The following is a 14816-nucleotide window of genomic DNA, read 5'->3' as shown; positions in this document are numbered from 1 at the left end:
TTCCAATAGTGGTTCTGATTTCTGTATCTAAAATGCTTCCATTGCTTGCTCAACACATTTTTGGAACCCCATTTATGGAAACATTCTCATATTTGCACAGTGTTTATGTGGATCTGAATGGCCACAATATGGGTTTTTGTAATGGACGGCTGATTAAATGCTCTGGAAGTCCAGAAATAAGGTCAGATTTGCACAATACTTACTTGTATACAGCCTCCATTCAATAGGTTGTTTCATTGACAATGAAATTTGGTAACTTAGTTCTTAAATTTCCTATTCATGTCAGGAGATCATGGAGGAGTAGACAGTTTTTTAAAATTTCTGACCCTCCTTCTTAGCTCTGCTGTAAAATTATTAAGGTCTCCTGGTATGGTTGCTCTGTTTGACTTGTAAGGGGCATATGTTTTATTGGTGGATGAAGTGATGTATCATTATGCCGAGTGTAATTTTCCAAAGTTCTTTGGCATCACAGATGTTACACAAACAAAAGAAGGCACTTGGAATAAATAGCAACATACAAGTGCAGCTTCCTTTGGAGCTTTTCAAATCTGGGAAATACTGAGTCAGGAAAAATAAGAGTTCAGTAGAATCAGTTTCTGGTTCAACCTATTTACTGGGTCATCCTCTTCTAATCAAGCCATATTGAGCAATCCATCTACACAATACTGGATGGCTTCAGAGAATAGTGGAAACATATCTGGGTCACCATGGAGTAACTCATGTTTTTTTACTTAGTATCGCAGGATGGAAATTGTCCCAGCTTTGTCAGTACAGGAAGCACTCAATAAATATTTGATGAAATAAATCCAGGTCAGACTGTGTCCCCAGTGCTAGGATAAAAAGTTAAATAAGACACATTCCACCCTGGAGGAGGTCACAGTTTGGCAGAAAAATCAAAGAAGCTAACAAAAGGGGATAATAAAATATGATAGAAGCAAAGTGCTATGGAAGTGTAGTAAAGGGTAAGATTAATTGTTAGGTGGAATCAGAAAAGGTGACATCCTTCAAGCCCCAGTAGGCAGAGAAGCCAGGGGATAAGGGAGAGAAGAAAGGATGTTTCAGGAAGCATCTATGAGATCTCAATGAGTGAGAGCATGGAGTATATTCGTGGAACTCCATGTAGTTTGGGCTAAACAAAGATGGTGAAGGGTGAGGGGCGGGAATAAATTAGGTCTGGAACAGGAGGTTGAGGTTGGGTTGTCAAAAGCATCATAAATCATGCAAAGGAGTTTGCATTTCATTTTCCCCACTGAAAACCTCAATTTTTAAAGATTTATGTTGCCTGTACAACTAGGTTTTCCAAAATCTGTTCCTGGGCGTGCTAGTTTTACAGAGTGTTAATAGGTGTTAAACCAAAACTCCTATTCAGCTTTTAGTTGAAGGTGGAAAGGTAATTGTGTGGAGCAGATAGTATGGAGCCCACTTGAGAGAGAATTTCCTGAAATGTGTACAGTCTATGAATGTCTTAAACCAAATTAGACTGCATAGCTATACCCTATAGTTCTGTCTCTTCCTCGAATGGATTTCACCATTCTGCCTTTCAGCAAAATGAGACTGGCCTGCACTGAGAATTGTAATAGGAAATTATTTGATGTGACATTTATGTGTGCTTCCTCTGAATAGCTGGTGTGTCTTTTTTTTTTTTTTTTTAATTATGGAATAAGATATCTTTTTTTTTTTTTTTTTACTTTTTATTTATTTATTTATGGCTGTGTTGGGTCTTCGTTTCTGTGCGAGGGCTTTCTCCAGTTGCGGCGAGCGGGGGCCACTCTTCATTGCGGTGCGCGGGCCTCTCACTATCGCGGCCTCTCTTGTTGCAGAGCACAGGCTCCAGACGCGCAGGCTCAGTAGTTGTGGCTCACGGGCCCAGTTGCTCCGCGGCATGTGGGATCTTCCCAGACTAGGGCTCGAACCCGTGTTCCCCGCATTAGCAGGCAGATTCTCAACCACTGCGCCACCAGGGAAGCCCTAGCTGGTTTGTCTTTATCTCAAAGGCAATATGAGTGTTGTAATTGATTGTGTGTCCTTTTTTGTCATAAACACTAGGAGGCCTAGAGCCAAGTTTGTGGTTCACCTCCAAAGGAGGGTCCTCAGGGCATGCATTCTTGGGTAATGACTGAACCCAGGATTCTGTTTGACTTCCTGCATTCATATTCCTTTTGCTAAAACGCCTTCATCTACTTATTTGATCATTTTGCAAGCATTTTGCAACCTCTCTCTGATCTTTGCGGGGGAAAAAGCTGAGAAGAAAGAGAGTAAACATATATCACTTATCACAGTACCTGACGTACAGTACATATGAAATGAGGTCTTTTTTCTTTTATTACGATTTTTTATCAGTCTCACCTACTCCACTGCACCATCCTCCATGTTGACAGAAATGGAGAGGTAGCATATATGACAGAAATTACTTTCAAATGCTATTTCCATGATCTCAAGTCCTTTAAGCACAAAATTAAATGGACAAATATGAGGTGAACAATTACCAACTGCAAGTCCCTAAGCCTTGTGCTGAAAAAGAGACAAGTCAGTAAGTCAAAGAGATGGTAAATGGAGCTTCTAATCTGATAAGGGAGTTACGATAGCACTATGGGCCCTGGGATCCTCATCTGTAAAATGGGAATAACAATACAGCCTAACTTATGGAGTCATTGTAAGGATTCTGCCTTTATATCAGTAAAGTGGCAAGAATAAGGCCTGGCACATAAGTACTCAGTTAATATTTATTATTGCTGTAAATTATATTTCATGTGGGCACCCCCAGAATGTACAGTCATTAAGGGATCTAAAAATTTAAACAAGGGGGAAATCACTTCTAGCTGACGTCATCCTGGAAGGCTTCCCAGAGGAGGTGAGATTTGAACAAGACCTTAAAGGATGGAGATAATTCAACTAGGCAGAGAGGAGTAAGGGGAGTTGATCCCTTGGGGAACAACCCCCCCCCCCAAAAAAAAGGTAGAGAGGAAGGATATATCCCATCAGGAAGAGACCTCAGGAGAGCAGAGGACTCATGAAGGGGGTTCATGGGTGGCAGGGCTGGCATAGGCCCCTGTCCTATTGTATCCTCGTTGTCCACAGAGTCAGCACTAATGCCCTGCCTCGCGATGGGCTCCTCCCCAACTATACCCCCGAAAGAAAATCCACGCTGTTCTCTGAGAGACACTTGGAGCATCCTTCTGAATCCTTTATCTACCTCGTAGCCAGTAGGAAAATTACTTCAGGGTGTGATCATTCTAGGGAGCTCCAGAGACCCTGTCCATTCTCCCTGTAAATTCCTACACATGGACTTAAAAAACGGTGATTCTATTTTGGGCAGTAGAGTGCTTAGGAAGAAAAGTGCAGGAAATGTGAAATGAGAAGGTGGCATAATTCCCATCTGTGCAGACACTGAAAGGCCTTTATTACAGAACTTGAGAGAGAAACTCGGTGAGTTCCCGCACTGATGGCTGGAGGGGCTCCAGCGTGGAGGCTGCAGAAGGCCACAGCCGAAATGGCTGCAATGATTTCAAAGACAAGGGTTCAAGGCTCCGTTCCCACATTGATCCGCTTAAAGAGAAGAAAACGTGTTTTTAAAGATGTCCCATAGTCTGGGATTTCTAGAGCCCTTAAGATTTGGAAGGGAGGGAAAAAACCCTCTCAGCTCAAAGATGTTAATTTCGATAATTAAGCACAATCCTTACACCAAGAGGAAAAAAACCAATTTTAAACTGCAGCAGTGAACTGTGAATCAACAAAGTATATGGAAGGTTTGACTGATGTGTGCATGCCAATAAGCTTATGCCTATCGGTAACAGAAGCCTTAAAAGCAGAAGGATGAAGATAGCAAGCAAAGAGTGAAATTCCAATTATAGCTATTTATTTATACCCTGACTCATGCTAAAATTATTTGAGCTTGCCGAAATTCAAGTGGCGAAGTCAGACTATCCAAATTAACACCTACTGACACCATTGAGTATCACATTTAAAGCAAATGCTAAACTCTGTATGGGAGAGATTTTCCTTTTTTTCTTTTTTTTTTTTTTTAATTTTCCTTTCTGCCACGAAACACTGCTCTGAGTGGGGAAAAGAGCATCAGTCAAGCTGGAAATTCATTTGAGTCAAACCTACACTCCCCATTTCTGTCAGTGCCACAGTGAAACATGTTTCACAAAGGGAACTTTTCTAAATTAAAATTTTTATTAAAATATGAGAGACAGATACATGCACAAATCATAAACATACAGCTGGATGAAAACTCCACAGCCAGCACCCAGATCAAGAAGTAGACACTACTGGGGTCCCAGATGCCCCTTCTATCAGTTACCCTGTACATTTGAGAGTAACTATTCTCATGATTTCTAACACCATATATAACTCTTACCTGCTTTTTGAGCTTATATAAATGGAATTATACATCATTTATTTCTGGCTTCCTTCACTCAACATTACATTTGTGAAATTCATTCACAATATTCAGTCAGTCAGTCTCACTGTTATATAGGATTTATTTATTTAAAATGCCATGATTTACTTACCCATTCTATGGTTACGAGACATTTGGGTTATTTACAGTTTGGGACTAATCCAGAAAATGCTGCTTTGAACATTCTTGTACATGTCTTGCATATGTTGGGATTATACCCAAGAGAGAAATTTTTACTGGATATATTTTTGAGTGCTTGCTATTGACTGGAAACGATGAAAGTAGGCTAAGGCACTGGAATAAAGTCATAGAAAAACCCAGCTCTTGCTTGCAAGGACCTCAAGACCCAATCAAGGACAGAGATGGGCCAGCAAATACTCTTAGTTGTTTGTAGGGGTCATGTGTGAGAGAGCCTTGGACTGAATGGGGGGACAAGGGAGGTGAGAGGGAGGGAGGGAGAGGCAGAAAAGGTTTCTCTCAGTAGAGATGACACTCAAATTGAGTTCTGAAAGACAAGGAGGCATTGACGGGGGGACCAAGCGGAGAAGGCAAGGGAACAACCTGTGGAAAAGCAGAGGCAAGTGAGAAAGCAGGTCAAGTCCAAATACAGTGTGTTAGAGCAAGAGCGGAAGGTGGGAAGTCTGTGGTGACAGTGAGGGCTAACTAGGTAAGTTGGGGGCATATCACGGAGGACCCGGCTAGCCATCCAAGGAATACATATATTATCCTGAATGTGATGGGAAGCCACAGAAGGTTCGAGGGCCATGGAGTGACAAGATCAGTTCATTCAGGTGGCTCTGCGAAGGCAGGACTGGAGAGGAAGAACCAAGGAGTTGGAAAGGGACCAGAGAGCGTGCTTTATCTGGAAAGGGGAAAAGAAATATGGTATCTTAGCAGATGGAAACTTGGTGATTCTTTGAAGAAGGTCTGCCGGTGGCCCAATATCATGGCCAAATGGAACAGGCTTCTAATGGAATACAGAGTGTATGTCGGGGGGGGCGGGGGCAGGGATGTGTGGATGTGTGTGGGTTCCATGTTTCAGTGTGTAGAAACCACACACAGTAATTCATGCAGAAGGCTTTGGGGGCCAGCAGGCCACCTGCTGACATCCAGGCTGGTGCAGGCGAGGAGTCCTCTGCTGGATCGCAGAAAGGCAAAGCATATGTGTGAGGAGTTCCAGCCAAAAAGCCAATGCACTACAACTTGGGTCTGGTACAGTGGTGCCAGGACCTCATCACTCCCCATCCGCTCCGGAGACTAAGATGGAATGTTGAGTGGAAACCAGCCAGTTCTAATCCCACCCAGCTCCCTGCTAGACTCCTGAGAGGATTCTGGAAAAGTTTCCAAGCCTTTGTTTTCATGATTCAAATCATAAATTCAGTAGTAATATTTGTATGTAAACTTACCTAATGTGGTGGCCTGGTTGGAGCCCAGAAACTCGGCATTAGGACTCAGTATGGACATTTGACAGAGCACAGAGGTGTGTAAGATATGATGGAAAGATGCTGATTACTTTATTAAGTTCAATTTTATATTTAAAAAATAAATTTCCTACTCGTTCTTCTAAGAATAAAATTGGTAATATATTAGAAAGTATGAAAAAGTCATAAAAGTAGAAAACATTTGCCCCATGTTTCACTGGCTGAAGAAAACTGCTATTAGGAGAGAGTTTTCAGTCCTTCCTCCTTTTTTCCTTTATTTATATCCTTTATTCTTTTAATTTATACATAGTTGTAATCTTTTTTTGCCATAATCGGTATTCTCAGTAAAAATTTTTATGAACAAAACATTGTATCTTATTTTTGTGAAAAAAAAAAATAAAATTTCATTGCAAAATTTATAAGCAATACTATGCAAAAAAGAAAACTAACCATAAGTTCCAACCACCCAGAGATAATCATTACCAATTCTTAGTACAACTTTTCCTTGGCATTTTATGTGTTCTGATCTATAATTTAACAAAATTATAATATTTCACCTATTTTTCATTTTTTATTATTACCTATATATTATTAATATTTTTGCTAACTATATTCCATTGTATAGCACCATATTTTATTAGTTCCTATTTGGGGATATTTAAGTTGTTCCCAATTTTTTCATAATATAAACAATGTTACACTTGTTCAATTTTAAAAAAAATATATTTCTATATGGATTTTCTGAGCAAAAAAAAAAAGAATTAAGACTTTGATTACATATTACCAACTTTGTCTAGAAGCTATGTACCAACTTATGCTACCAATGGCAAAGTTATGCCCATTTCTCCACAATTTCACCAACACTGGGTATTATCAATCTTTTTTTTCTTAAACTAATTTTTATCAGATGAGTGAAAAGGAAATTTTATTATTTCCTTTAATACTAATAAGGTTAAATATTTGTGTTTGTGGTACATTTTTATTTCTTTTGTAAACCACCTGTTCAAACATAATTTTTAAACTGGCATAGTTCTGTCATGTGGATATAGCATTATTTATCTAAGCATTTTCTATTGAAAAGGGAAAGACAAATATATGTGTAAGGAGTTCAAGCCAAAAAAGCAAATGCATTTCTACATGTGTCTGAAACAATATGCCAAGATCTTAGTGCCCTCTGTCCCTTCTGGAGACTTGCAGATTTCCACATACATTTATATAATGCTGGAATGAATATCTTCGAATATATAGGCTTTTTAATTTAATTTTTATTTTATATTGGAGTATAGTTGATTTACAATGTTGTTAGTTTCAGGTGTATAGCAAAGTGATTCAGTTATATGTATACATATATCCATTCTTTTTCAGATTCTTTTTCCATATAGGTTATTACAGAATATTGAGTAGAGTTCCCGGTGCTATAAAGTAGGTCCTAGTTGACTATCTATTTTATATATAGTAGTGTGTATATGTTAATCCCAAACTGCTAATTTATCCCTCCCACCCACGTTTTCCCTTTGGTAACCATAAGTTTGTTTTGAAGTCTGTGAATCTGTTTCTGTTTTATAAATAAGTTCATTTCTATTTTTTTTTTTAGATTTCACATGTAAGTGATATCATATGATATTTGTCTTTCCCTGTCTGACTTAGTTCACTTAGTATGATCATCTCTAAGTCCATCCATGTTGCTACAAATGGCATTATTTCATTCTTTTTTATGGCTGAGTAATATTCCATTGTGTATATGTACAACATCTTCTTTATCCATTCCTCTGTCGATGGACATTTAGGTTGTTTCCATGTCTTTGCTTTTGTAAATAGTGCTGCAATGAACATTGGGGTGCATGTACCTTTTCAAATTATGGTTTTCTCCAGATATATGCCCAGGAGTGGGATTGCTGGATCATAGGTAGTTTTATTTTTAGTATTTTAAGGAACCTCTATACTGTTCTCCATAGTGACTGTACCAATTTACATTCCCACCAACAGTGTAGGAGGGTCCCCATTTCTCCACACCTTCTCCAGCATTTATTGTTTGTAGATTTTTTGATGATGGCCATTCTGACCCATGTGCGGTGATATCTCACTGTAGTTTTGATTTGCATTTCTCTAATAATTAGTGGTGTTGAGCATCTCTTCATGTACTTTTTGGCCATCTGTATGTCTTCTTTGGAGGAATATCTATTTAGTTCATATGCCCATTTTTTTGATTGGTTTTTTTTTTTTTTTTTGATATAGAGCTGCGTGAGCTGTTTTTATATTTTGGAGATTAATCCCTTGTCAGTCGCCTTGTTTGCAAATATTTTCTCCCATTGTGTGGGTTGTCTTTTCATTTTGTTTATGGCTTAAAAGCTTTTAAGTTCAATCAGGTCTCATTGGTTTATTTTTGTTTTTATTTTGATTACTCTAAGAGGTGGATCCAAAAAGATACTGCTGTGATTTATATCAAAGAGTGTTCTGCCTATGTTTTCCTCTGAGCGCCTTATAGCAGCTGGCCTTACATCTAGGTCTTTAATCCATTTTGAATTTATTTTTGTGTATGTTGTTAGAGATGTTCTAATTTCATTGTCTTACATGTAACTGTCCAGTTTTCCCAGCACCATTTATTGAAGAGACTGTCTTTTCTCTATTGTATAGTCTTGCCTCCTTTGTTGTAGATTAATTGACCATAGGTGTGTGGGTTTATTTCTGGCCTTTCTGTCCTGTTCCATTGATCTATATTTCTGTTTTTGTGCTAGTACCATATTGTTTTGATAACTGTAGCTTGGTAGTATAGCCTGAAATCAGGGAATCTGATTCCTCCAGCTCTGTTTTTCTATCTCAGGATTGCTTTGGCAATTTGGGGTCTTCTGTGTTCCCATGCAAATTTAAAAATTTTTTGTTCTAGTTCTGTGAAAAATGCCCTTGGTAATTTGATAAGGATTGCATTGAATCTGTAGATTGCCTTGGTGAGTATAGTCATTTTGACAATATTGAGTCTTCCAACCCAAGAACATTGGTATATCTTTCCATCTGTTTGTGTCATCTTCGATTTCTTTCATCAGCATCTTATAGTTTTCAGAGTACAGGTCTTTTGTCTTCTTAAGTAGGTTTATTCTTAGGTATTTTATACTTTTTGATGCCATAGTAAATGGGATTGTTTCCTTAATTTCTCTTTCTGACCTTTAGTGTATAGAAATGCAACAGATTTCTGTGAATTTCGTATCCTGCAACTTTACCAAATCATTGATTAGCTCTAGTAGTTTTCTGGTAGCATCTTTAGGATTCTCTATGTATATTATCATGTTATCTACAAACAGTGACAGTTTTATTTCTTCTTTTCCAGTTTGTATTCCTTTTCTTTCTTTTTCTTCTCTGATTGCCGTGGCTAGGACTTCCAAAACTATGTTGAATAATAGTGGTGAGAGTGGACATCCTTGTCTTGTTCCTGATCTTAGAGGAAATGCTTTCAGTTTTTCACCATTGAGAATGTTAGCTGTGGGTTTGTCATATATGGCCTTTATCATATTGAGGTAGGTTCCCTCTGTGCCCACTTTCTGGAGAATTTTAATCATAAATGGGTGTTGAATTTTGTCAAAAGCTTTTTCTGTATCTATTGAGATGATCATATTGTTTTTATTCTTCTATTTGTTGATGCAGTGTATCACACTGATTGATTTGTGGATATTGAAAAATACTTGCATCCCTGGGATAAATCCCACTTGATCATGGTGTATGATCCTTTTAATGTATTGTTGGATTTGGTTTGGCAGTATTTTGTTGAGGATTTTTGCGGCTATGTCCTTCAGTGATATTGGCCTGCAATTTTCTTTTTTTGTGTATGTGGCTTTTTGTGTTTGGGTATTTAGGATAAATTCCTAGAAGTGGTGCTATTAGTTCAAAAAGTATGGCTATTGTAACTATTCTAATTACACTCAGTATTACTTTAATGTAGAGTTAGCCTTTATTATAAGAGTTAAACAACCACTAATCTGAAAACAGATGTCCATAAAGGTAAAGTAGACTAAATTTCTTATATTGGTGAGTTAAGGTTTCTTTTGTATTTAATATGATATACCAAGTAAGACAGAAAGCATGTCTTGCCAAACACTCTGAAATTTGGAACATTCATTAGTCTCATCAAACACACACCCAGGATTCTGAAGGTATGAGGCAGAATGATGTGCCCTCTGGTTCTAGTCATATGTACACTGGAGAAGACAGAAATGGGAAAAGATTTCGGAGGTCAGAGATACTTGTACTAACTCCTTTGCCTTGTTCTTTTGGGATCATCTTCTGGCACCATTTAGCATGGATTCTTAGTTATGGATCCAACCTCTCCATTTTTTTTTTTAGGGGTAATCTCACTAAAATACAGCAGAGAACAATGTGTATGAGCATACGAATGTATATATGTGTTTATGTATTATGTGCTAAGGAAAGAGGGCTTTAAACATACTTGATGACCTGAGAAGCTTTTTAAAATGCACATTCCTAAACAACATCCAAAGCACCTGGGGTAAAACCATAATACTGTAGTTTAATGTGCTTCTCAAGTGATTCTGATGATAAGTGAGAATTGTCTTCTGGTCTCTATTTCATTGATATCCTTTATTATTCTAATGATTGTTCCTTTGCATGTTATCTGTCTTTTCTCTCTACTTGCTTTTCAACTAGAGTTTGTTTTTCTTCAGTGTTCCAGTCTTCACAGGATTAGCAGTGGATTTCTATATTGTGCAAGACTCAGTGTGGTTCTTCAGTCTGAGGTTTCATGGCTTTTCTTAGTTCTGAAAAATTCATAGCCATTTTCACTTAAAATATTGCCCCTTCCCCATTTTCTCCTTCTGAAATTCCCATTAGACCCAAATTGAAACTTCTAATTTAATCCTCCATTTCTCCTAACCTCTCTTTTGGGTTTCATATCTCTTTATCTCCCTCTGGGTAATTTCCTCAGGTACATCTTTCATATCATCAATTGTCTCTATAACTGTCCCAATCTGCTCTTAAATTAGTCATTGTGTTTAATTTTATTCACAACTTTTCATTTTGAATCGTTCTATTGGGTTGTGTTTCATATCTGCCTGTTCTTTTTTAATGCCCTGGTTTTCTTTATGAGGGTTTTTATTTCTCCCTTTATCTCTTCAATGATTGTAAATATACTTAATTTACAGATAGTTTTGATCATTATATCTCAAGTTCTTGTGGTGCTGTTCCTTCCACATGTATCTGCTGACTCTCCCATGTTGTGAACCACTTTCTTATTTAATCTGTACTTTTTAATTGTGAGCATATTTTCGGCTAGGTTATATTTCCCTGTGGAATCCCTGTATGTACTGTAAGATTTAGTGGTAACCATTCAGAGAAGTCTTACATTTGATTTTTCTGAGGATTCCAGGAGTTTCACTGGACTGAAATATTTCCAGTATCTACACAAACATCTCCATCTGGGATTCCTATACTATGAAAATAGTCTAAAATTTGGATTCTACACCTGTGCATAACATAGATTTTTAAATTGCCATTTATTGTGCAGAACTTTTTCCCACCCAGATATCTAATCAGTGAGAATTTTGCCAGTTGCATTTGTAGTAACTGAACGATGTTTCATAGTCCCCTGATATGGTGGGAGCAGCTCTTCCTCGGTCCTAGCTTTATGCATGAATTTCAGTTCCGACTCCTCACCTTTCACAGGCCCAAAGGCAAGTCTTTTTTGTTCTAGATATGTGTTTAAAAACCACAACCCCTAGCTGTTAGGTCATATAGCCATGTCTGATATCCTCTGTTTTGTTCTGGTGTCAGCTCAGGCACTTACCATATCGGTTATGAGATTCTTCTTTATTTTTGGCCTGTAAGAATTTCCTTTCTCTCTGTCTCCCTCCTTTTCTTCCTTGGCAATGTATATAAAATAGTTTTGTTATATTTTATCCAGCATTTCTATGTGCATGTAGTACACAGAAGGATGTCAATATGCTAAGTAGTTGAAACTAGAAACCTGCATTAGTCAGGTTTGGAGACCACCAGCAAGTGCAGTAGAGAATATGTGATCTTTGAAACTGGAACCAGAGTTTGAACTGTTTACTACTTTCTACTTGAGTAAGCTCTGCTAAGTCACATAATCTCGCTAAGCTTTATTTTTATCATCAGGAAAATATGGATAATACTATTACTAGTTTTCCTTATATGTTCTTCCTTATTGCTCTAAATTCCTTCCTTTATAAATTCAAGCCATTTCTCCATCCTCCATTCCTACAAAGGTTGGAGCAGATTGCAAGTTTCTTGGAGGCAAGAACCATAGACTATTCAATATTTTCTCTTGCAAAGCAAATAATGAAATAGTAGTTGAAGGACCTTGTTAATTTTCTTTTATTAATGTACTTTTCCGTACCGACCGACTGAGAAAAACTGGTTAAAAAAAGACAGACCTGGGATTGGAAGAAATGAATTTCATTTCTCAAGAAGTTTCCAAGGGTGAAGTGCGGGGTGGACTACATTTCTGTGGAGTTTCACTCCTTAGAGCTCTCCTCCTTCTCTCCCTAGCGTGCATGGGAGTGAAAACGTATATTGGTTTAGAGGTTCTGCTTGGATAAATGTTTCAGAGCCAATAAATCTGTCACAGTAGCTCTCAGGCTGAGCCAAGGTGAACAGTCACACAGTGATTTCTCCAGAGCCTCGGGTATCAGGCAGCACAAGCAGGGAGGTCCCTGGATTCCTGCTCACCCTACGCCCAGGAGCAGAGACATCACCCCCCAGGAATATGAGGAGCTTTCCCCAATGCTATATTTACCATATGGTAAAATTCCTTGTCAAACAGCAGGGCAATGAGATGTAAAACACAATTAGAGAAAAAAACAGTAGCACATAAAAATAACCAGTTGGCTCAGTGATTCTGGTGGTTGCTAGACTCCAGGTGAAAATCAGTAATCATTACAGAAGGCAACGTGGTGGTGTTGCTCAAAAAGTTTAGTGTACACGTCCTTTGTTTCAGCTACTCACTTCTAGAAATATATGCCATAGACACACTCACACAAAAGTATGAGGCTGTCCATGGCAGTTTAATTTTTAATTTTTAGCAGTTTATTTCTCATAATGAAAAAAGTGGAAGAGAATAAAAATTCTCATCAATTGGGAGCTGATAAGCTCCATCACACAATGGAGTGTTCTGTAGGTACTAAAATTACGCAGTAGATCTCTATATACGCAAATGGAAAGGTGTCCGAGATATACTGTTTGTTTATAGTGACTGAGAGGGTGAACTTTGGAGCCAGTCTACCTGAGCTCAAATGCCTGTGTGACACTAGGCAAATAGCTTCCCAGCTCTGTGCCTCAGTTTGCTCACGTATAAAATGAGGATAACAGTAATATTTAAGCCATAGAGTTATTGTAAGCACCAAAATAAGTTCATATATAAAGTGCTTATAACAACATCAGACTCACAGTGAAGTACTAAACTATTATTATGTTAGCTATTATGTTAGCTATTATGACTAGTAATAATAGTAGCTAAAAATAACTAATGCTAACTGCTTGTGTCTGGGGCTTATACTTGTGGAGTTTGAGGTGAAAGACTAGACTTTTCCATTTTCATTTTATACCATTTGGATTAGTTACAGTGAACATAGTACTTTTATTAAAAAGAATAATTAAAATCATTATTCAAAAGTATACTGGATAAGAAGACACTTGTTTTGAAAGTTTGACATGTAACAGGGACTTAACCAAAATCACAATTACTGACAGCTGTATATTTAATACATTAGAAACTGATTAATGTAAGCAATCCCTTACATTTACTCCCTTGTATCTGTAATGCATTTTACACTTAGCAAAATGTTTTCACATTCATGAGCTGATTTAATCCAACTAACTGGTTTATTAATAAGTTCACTTAATCCCTGTGAAGTGAATTTTCATATTTATTATTCCAAATAAAGAAGTGAAGAGAGGGACTTCCCTGGCGGTCCAGTGGTTAAGACACTGTGCTTCCATTACAGGGAGCATGGGTTCCATCCTTGGTCGGGAAACTAAGATCCCGGAAAGATCCTGCATGCTGTGCGGGCAAAAAATAGAGTGAGAGGAAGTGAGAGAGAGTGGTTATTGTTTTTTTGGGGTTTTTCCCTGCTCATGGCAAAGCTGGACAGGCTACGAAATTGAAGCTTAGAGTATTAAGGGCTTGCTTAAGCTCAGACAGCTTCTGAGTAATAGAATGGATGAAAAACCAGGTTTCCCAAGGCAAAGGTCTTTCTGCAAAACCATGGTTACCCTGTAAACTGGGCCACTAACATGATGACAAAATAGATTTATAATTCTACCCTACACATAAACACTATCAAGTATCTAGTTTGGTAAAAAGGTGGGTTTTTAGTGGGTCAGCAGGCAAGAACAGCCAAAAAGTCAGTTCTCTAAGTTTATAAACAAAGCTTATAACTGCCCCAGGAAAAATATGACCTGTGTTAATGGCAATAGACACAATAGAACTGACACAATAGAACATATAGTTGGCTCCTATCCAAAACACCCTTGGGTAGGATAATGCTAATAAGATATGACCCTAAGGTGAGATGATGAACTAGTGAAATTGGTGGAGCCAAGAGTATAATTAAAGATAGTTACTTTGGGATGTAGTTGAGGTCACTATAACAACAATGAACATATTTAAAACAATAAGCCAAATAGCCTGATAACTACATCATCTTTGGCAAGTCGCTTTTCTCTCTGGTTTTCTCACCTCTAAAAGTGAGGAAGTTGGACTAGATGTCCTCTAAGGCCATCTGTTAATCCATTCATTCAACAAATAGGAACTGAGTGATTTTTTTTTTTTTTTTTTTTAGTTCCAAGCACTGATGATACTAGTTGGGTAAAGATGGATGAGGTCGCCTCTCTCAAGGAGTGGTGGGCATTAGACAGCCAATAAGCAAACAAGTAAGAAAAATATTAGAGAGTAATAAGTGTTATCCATAGAATTAAAATAGGCTGATGGTAGAGAAAATGACTGAATAAGTACTCTAGGTGGGTACCCT

The sequence above is a fragment of the Balaenoptera musculus genome, chromosome 6, assembly GCF_009873245.2.
Source record: "Balaenoptera musculus isolate JJ_BM4_2016_0621 chromosome 6, mBalMus1.pri.v3, whole genome shotgun sequence".
NCBI classification, from domain to species: domain Eukaryota; kingdom Metazoa; phylum Chordata; class Mammalia; order Artiodactyla; family Balaenopteridae; genus Balaenoptera; species Balaenoptera musculus.
Note: the sequence above shows the minus strand (reverse complement) of the source record.